This window comes from Gobio gobio (genome assembly GCF_949357685.1).
Source record: "Gobio gobio genome assembly, chromosome: 7".
Classification (NCBI taxonomy): Eukaryota; Metazoa; Chordata; class Actinopteri; order Cypriniformes; family Gobionidae; genus Gobio; species Gobio gobio.
Window position 1 is genome coordinate 17,110,867 of NC_137103.1, and position 8,163 is coordinate 17,119,029.

The window sequence follows — 8,163 nt, forward strand, 5'->3', positions numbered from 1 at the left end:
CGATATGTCATCCTCAATAAACCCGTCTCCAGCGTGTTGCCTCAGATCATTCGAATATTGCACTTTAATAATTATTTAATCAACATCATTCTCAATAAACCCGTCTCCAGCATGTTGCCCCCGGTCCCTCGAATATTCTGATCTATTATGACCTCTGAGCTGTAAAGCTGCCAGAATAATAAATGATGTTTTATGAACAAGGTTCGGGAGGAGCACGTTCAGATAATTGACACAGGTGGAGAGCACTCAGCTAATCAACAATAGAGGTATATATACACGCAGCAGTCTTACCTCCATTCATTGACAGTTTTCCAGCATCCCTCCACCACCCCTTCTCCACAGTTTTATTTTATCAACCACTTGCATACGGGGGGTACTCTGGGTTCGGGCCAAATTCCGAGCTCGAAGCCCTCCCCCCGGACAGCACGCCAAATACGCATTTAAATTACTCTCCATAAATTATATGTAAGTGTGAACTCGTGAATAATAATAATAATAATACGCTGTTTATTAATTAGCCAGAGGAGAACTGGCACCCCGACTGAGCCTGGTTTCTCCCAAGGTTTATTTTTCTCCATTAGGTCACCTAATGGGGTTTTGGTTTCCTTGCCACTGTTGCCTCTGGCTTGGCGTGCTCAGTTGGGGACACTACATTTTTCAACTAAACATCCAAATAAATCTAATTAATAAACTAAATTAACCATTTAAACTAAATTACTGATCTAATTATTGATCTAAAGCCCACACTGTCACTGTATGATAATTGAAATGAACTGATGACATCAGCGTTTTTTTCCAGAATGGCTATACAGCTGAATAAAATTATGCTGCATTATTTTCCTGTTTAACACTGTAAAGCTGTTTTGAAACAACCTACATTGTTAAAAGCGCTATATAAATAAAGTTGACTTGACTTGACTTGACTTGATACAGAGCAAAGTTTTTAGAATGTGAAATCCATTTCACAAAAATTTCACAGAAGTGAAGGTGTGACACTCTAAAACTTCAAGACTGAAATTCTCTCTCTCTCACACACACACACACACACACACACACACACACACACACACACACACACACACACACACACACACACACACACACACACACACACACACACACACACACACACAAACAAACAAACAAACTGTGCAATTGGAAACTCAGGCTTGAGCCTTTGCATATTTCTGAGCATTTTTAAAAACAAAATACATAAATCACATAAAGTGTTATAATTTAATGCTTTTTTTTCTTTTTCTTTTTTACAAATTCTGAATAAAAAAATGGGTAGCAAAATGCTTCCTTGCTTTCTCTTTCTAACACAATGATTAGGTTTGACTGTATACATAATTATTATTATTATCATAATGAAAAAACTAACACTTTAAATCACTATTTCTAATATCTTAAACTTCATAATAAATAGTCTTTTAAAGATTGTTTAAATATATATTCAAATCCATCTAAAAAAATCATTAAATGTGTCCAAAAGACAACTAGGGGATTCACAAGCCTCTCCATAGAGACCTCTAGTGGTTACACCCATGGTTGCATGTTGTCTTAAATAATTCCAACAGATGGCGCTAATCTGCCTTCAAAAAATTTTTATTTTGAAGGCCAAGTCTCTATTTTAACCTGAAATACTGTATTTAAATAATAATGATAATAATAATTAATTAAAAAATATATATTATTATTTTCAATGGCAAAAATAGACCATAATTATTGCATAAATATTAATAATGTTTTTCGGATGGACAGAACAGCCGAGGCCGGGAAATCTAAAGGCGGTGGAGTGTGTTTCATGATAAACAAGAAATGGTGCGATCCTAGGAACATCTCCATTCTTTCGCGATCCTGCTCGCCTCACTTGGAACATTTAACTCTCATGTGCCGGCCTTTCTACCTACCGAGGGAGTTTACCTCGGTCATCGCTACTGCCGTTTATATTCCACCACAAGCAGACACGGGGCTGGCTTTATCTGCCCTCCATGATGTGACCAGCGGCTTCATAAACAAACACCCCGACGCTGCTTTCATCGTCGCGGGTGATTTTAACAAAGCAAACCTAAAGAAAGTATTGCCAAACTTTCACCAGCATGTCTCCTGTCCCACACGAGGAGCAAACACACTGGATCATTGCTACTCTCCGTTTAAGAACGCCTACAAAGCTCGTTCACAGCCAGCTTTTGGCAAATCGGACCATGCCGCCATTTTCCTCACACCGGAATATAAACAAAGGCTCGTTCAAGAGCCCCCGGTGAGGAGGGAAGTCAAACGCTGGTCATCCCATTCAGAGATCACGCTACAGGCAGCTCTTGATGACGTCGACTGGGACATGTTCCGCGCGAGTTCTGAAGACGTCAGCGAGTTCACAGAAGTGGCGCTCTGCTTTATCAACACACTGACAGAGCAAGCCACACAAACAATAACTATAACGTCCTTCCCTAATCAGAAACCGTGGGTGGACAGTTCAATTCGCACTGCAGTTAACACGCGCACTATCGCGTACAATGCCGGTCTCCAAACGGGGGATATGAGGGAGTACAAAGCTTCATGTTACGCCCTCCGGCGCGCCGTTAAAGCCGCGAAACTCCGCTATAAAGACCGAGTGGAATCTCATTTCCAACTCAACGACTCCCGGCGGATGTGGCAGGGACTGAGGACTATCTGTGCTTTTGGAACTAAATCCTCTGCAGAGGTGAGAGCTGATCCGTTGCTGGTGAACGAGTTAAACTCTTTCTACGCTCGCTTTGATGGTAATCGCGGCAGCGCGACTCCGGCGAGTGACGCGTCAGAGAGAGTCCCTCAGAGCAGCAACGGTCACGTGATCTCTGTCTCGGAGGACGAGGTTCGGAGGGCACTCAAACGTGTGGATGTCAGGAAAGCTGCTGGGCCGGATGGTATTTCAGGTCGTGTTCTGCGGTCCTGTGCTGATCAGCTCGCAGGGCTCTTTACATCCATATTCAACGAGTCCCTTGCTACATCTGTTGTCCCCACCTCCTTCAAACGATCCTCCATCATCCCTGTACCTAAGATCAGTAAACCCTCTTGCCTAAATGACTATCGTCCAGTGGCTCTCACATCTTTAGTCATGAAGGTCTTTGAGAGACTCATTAAAAACAACATTTGCTCCTCCATTCCTGACACTTTAGACCCTCTTCAGTTTGCCTATCGTCCCAATAGATCGACTGAAGATGCCATTTCTCACGTCCTTCACTCCTGCCTCACTCACATCGACAGCAAAAGTGGGAACTATGTCAGGCTGCTATTTATTGACTATAGCTCAGCCTTTAACACCATAGTTCCCATTAAGCTAACACACAAACTCCTGGATCTAGGCCTGAATTCTTCTCTCTGCCTCTGGATTGAAGATTTCCTCACTGGCAGACCCCAGGCGGTGAGAGTAGGCCAGTTCACCTCCACCTCCATCACCCTGAGTGTTGGAGCTCCACAGGGCTGTGTGCTGAGTCCCCTGCTCTACTCTCTCTACACCCATGACTGTTTGTCCACACACAGCTCCACCTCGATCATCAAGTTTGCTGATGATACTGTTGTCCTGGGTCTCATCTCCAACAACAATGAGACGGCATACTTGGACGAAGTGGAGCAACTGACATCATGGTGCCAGGACAACTGTCTCTCTCTGAATGTTAACAAGACCAAAGAACTGATTGTGGACTTCAGGAAGAGACAGCATCGGTCATACTCCCCTCTCATGATCAGCGGGACACCGGTAGAGAGAGAGTGAGCAGCTTCAAATACCTGGGTGTGAACATCTCAGAGGATCTGACCTGGACTACACACATCCAGACACAGGTGAAAAAAGCCAGGCAAAGACTGTACCACCTGCGCCAGCTGAGGAAATTCAGGGTTTCAACAGCCATCCTGAAAACTTTCTATCGAGGGGCGATAGAAAGTGTCCTGACTCAGTGCATCACAGCGTGGTACGGGAACAGCACCAGTCATGATGGCAAAGCCCTGCAAAGAGTGGTGCGCTTATCCGAGCGCATCTCAGGCTCAGCTCTCCCGTCTCTGCAGGACATCTACACCAAACGCTGCAGAGGTAGAGCTACTAAAATCATCAGAGACATTAATCACCCTGCAAACTCTCACTTCACCCTGCTGCCATCTGGTAAGCGCTTCCGTAGCCTGATGGCAAAGACTGAAAGACTCAGGAGGAGTTTCTTCCCTCAGGCCATCAGACTCCTGAACTCAGTCACGTGACTTCACTTCACCCCGCACACGCATAAACATACAGTTTTTTAACATTAACATTCACATACTGCCATTGCACTGCACTTTACTTTCCTATTGTTACTGCGTAACAACCTGTAATAAACCTTGCACATTATACTTCTTTATATATACATATATATATATTTATGTTAACCACTTATTTCTAAGTCTACAGTTTATCTCACTTATCATATCCACTTATTTTTTTATATTTTTTATATTTTAATTTTTATATTTTTATTTTTATCTTATTTCCTATTTTTATCTTTTACTTGATTTATTTATAATTCTACTTATGTTAATACTTTTTATTCTAATTTTATTCTATTTCTATTTTAATTTCTTGTAACTGTTATTTGCACTGTCCATGGAGCGGACCTGTTTACATTTCACTGCCAGTTGTATATTGTGTATATAACTGTGTATGTGACAAATAAAACTCTTGAATCTTGAATCTTGAATCTTGAATAAGTAGTCAAGTCAAGTCAACTTTATTTATATAGCGCTTTTAACAATGCAGATTGTTTCAAAGCAGCTTTACAGTGTTAAACAGGAAAATAATGCAGCATAATTTTATTCAGCCGTCTAGCCATTCTGGAGAAAACGGTTACGTCATCGGTTCCTTTCAGTTATCATACAGTGACAGTGTGGGCTTTAGATCAGTAATTAGATCTGTAATTTAGTTTATATGCTTAATTTAGTTTAATAATTAGATTTATTTGGATATTTAGTTGAAAAATTTAGACAAATTTAGTGTCCCCAACTGAGCACGCCAAGCCAGAGGCAACAGTGGCAAGTACCATAAAATCATCTCAAAATACAAAAGAAAATAGAAAAAATATTATTGAAGAAAAATAAAATGGAATTGGTTTTACTGGGGTGGAGGAGGTTTAATTTTTAGGTGTCTGGTCACTCATGACCGGGAAGATAACCAAAGGAACCCCCAAATGAAGAGCACCAGAGTGTTAAGCCCTCAGTTTCTTTCAGATCACCTTAATTTTATGTATAGTGTTTATTAAACATGATTATATCATTCTTTCTCCATCACGCATCTCGTCTGTTGGATTTACTACAGCTACCCGTGACAACTGATGCATAATGTTAACCACACAAAAATAAAAATAGAAAAATTAAAAGTGATCAAGCATTTTTGGACCACTTAAGATAAAAAAATTATTTAAAGAATAAATTAAATAAATAATTAATTATATAAAAAACTGTCAAAATGCTCCAGCAACTCAAATTGTAAATCATTATTTATAAGCTTATCATTGTGAATATGGGCAAGGCAATGAAATACTGCCTTTTTTTACATACTTGCTTTTTTTTTTTTTTTTTACTTTTTTGGGGCTTTTTTTAAGCAAAACAAATCTTCCATACTGCAGCTTTAAGAATATTTAGAACATTTACTGTACCATTACATCAACTTATATGGGAACTTATAAACCCTTATCTTTTACATGAGATATACATAATGACCAATAAACACATCTACAGCATAACATTGAAAAAGTGTTCCAGTTTTTTCTAAGATGTGCTCATGGCTTCATACGCAGGTCCTGTATGCCACCAGCAGCACCTGGCATTTACACTCCAGTGCAGTCGGCACACAGTCTGGGTTTGGGCCCAGTCACTTTAACCCTACCAGCCTGTCCACAGGCTCTTCTCACAGGGGAGGATGGGCTGGTCACAACGTGTTTGAGATGCTGGTGTCAGTCCTAAAGGCATGCTGGGAAGTCACACGCTTGGACAAACATATATGAGGACACATTCTGTGGAGAGCCTTGTAAAATTACTTTGTCCAGCTAAACTAACATGGTTTCTTTGAAAGAAAAAAAACATAATATTGTTATTATATGAAGTGTTTGTGCTTGACAGGAATGAGATTAAATAGAGAGCAAATGCAGTCTTTTGCTTAAGTTTCCAGCTTCTTAGATGTTTCTTCTAAGAAAAAGGTTGCAGAAATCTCACGTGTCTCCTCATAGCTTCAGATGAGATCTCAACAATGTCATAAACTGTGCTCAGATATTCCAAAATCTCTGCAACCCGTTGTATAAGAAACATCATATCCACATTAAGCAGGTCTCAAATGTAAGTGTTCAAGTCTCATTTCTTTAATGTGTGCATTTAAATTAGGGATACAAATTCTCACCACCATTCAAAATATGATTACTTGGACAAATTAATGTTCCTAATGGAGTCCTTTAGGAAAATAATTCAGCTTAACCACTAGAAACAGCACATTCAGTCTATAATTAGCTCATTTCAATTTTATGCAGTTAGTGTGCTCAGACTCGGCTCCATGTTGGGAGACGTGCTACACATTGCAGCCTTTCGGTATCCATTAAAAATAGCATATGGACCTGTCAACACATCACGGAAGTGCGCTGTAACGATGCCATTTAGCTGCACAGACTGGCCTGCCACCAGAATGAATGTGTGCAGCTGATGAATGCCCTCAGACATCCAGCGATAGAGAGACACACTAGGACATCTGCCTGATACCAAAAATTAGAGGTTTTGTTTTCCCCCCATGAATGTTAATATTACTTTCCGCACCCAAATTGCTATTCTTCAGATTGTACATTTAGCTCTGATTTTTTTAAACAGATTTAAATAGACTGAAATAAGTTTAAGAACCTTGGTATAAAAAATACTTTGGCAGTGTAGACCTGCACAGAGCTGCCAACACACACAGGCAGCAATGCTTTTGTTGTGGTATCATTGTTTGTGATGTGTGCAGAGAGCAGATATTGTTGTGCAGTGGGGCACAGCAGGGCAAGCTGCTATTGTTCAGGCTGGGTTTAAAAACACAAGTCTGGTTATCAATAACACACAGCCTCTCTTCAAGCAGTCTACTGTGCCTGACAACCCAGCACACCTCATTTCAGACAGAATTTGCTTAATACATACAATTTGTTCAAAGATCCTTCGGCTGTTTAAAGAAAGCACACTCATTTGTTTGTTTGTAAAAGGCCTGTTGACAACGAATGATCAGAATTAAAATTTGGTCATGGAAATTTTCTCTGTTCAGATCAACACACTCTCAACTCGTCACATATTGACACTTGGTCAGGACCCCTCAGCATCACTTTTTAATGCACAGGGTACATATTTTGACATGCAGCATACTCCATGGATTTCAGTTGTTTGCCCAATGCGTCAGATCAAGACGCATTTAATTCTTTGCACTTGTAAAAGTAGACAAGCTTTTATAAATATTTTTAAGCTACTTTTATATGGAACAACTAAACCCACTCCTACCCTAAACCTACCCACTTTTAAACAATTTAAACCAACATTTCATCATGATGATAACATTCCCATGCCCAATATGTATGATGCCAAAGGTTTCTCATTGAAATCAATGGAGTACCCTTCACGTCTGAAAAATTACAGGGGTACCCTATGCCATAAAAAGTGATATGTGACAAGTTGGGTGTGAGAACGTGTTGTTCAGATCAACGCATAAAAAAGGGCAGATGGGCTGAATTAAAATGCAGATTCACTTTTTGCTCATAGAAAAGCAGAAATTAGGCTAAAAACTATTAAGCCAATTTCAACATTTAAGACATTTTAAATGATTTTCAGCTCAAAACTCACTTTCAAACACCATCTCGTGTTTTAAATAACTTCTGATTGCGATCTGACGGGGATTCTGATCACCATATGAAGCAGAAATATATTTATATACAATGCTAAAGGCTACTTATGCTAATCATTGATATAATAAATACACGTATTGAAAAACCAGAGACAGCTTGAATAACTTATGAATCATTTATGATTGCAGGCATGTATTTATTTGGTTTCATGTTTTATCTGTCTTTATCTGTCTCCCGCATATGTCACACACTGATAACTCGTATTCTTCTCATGAGCTCCCTCTGTTGCTCAGACCGCAATATTTGCATAAATTAATAG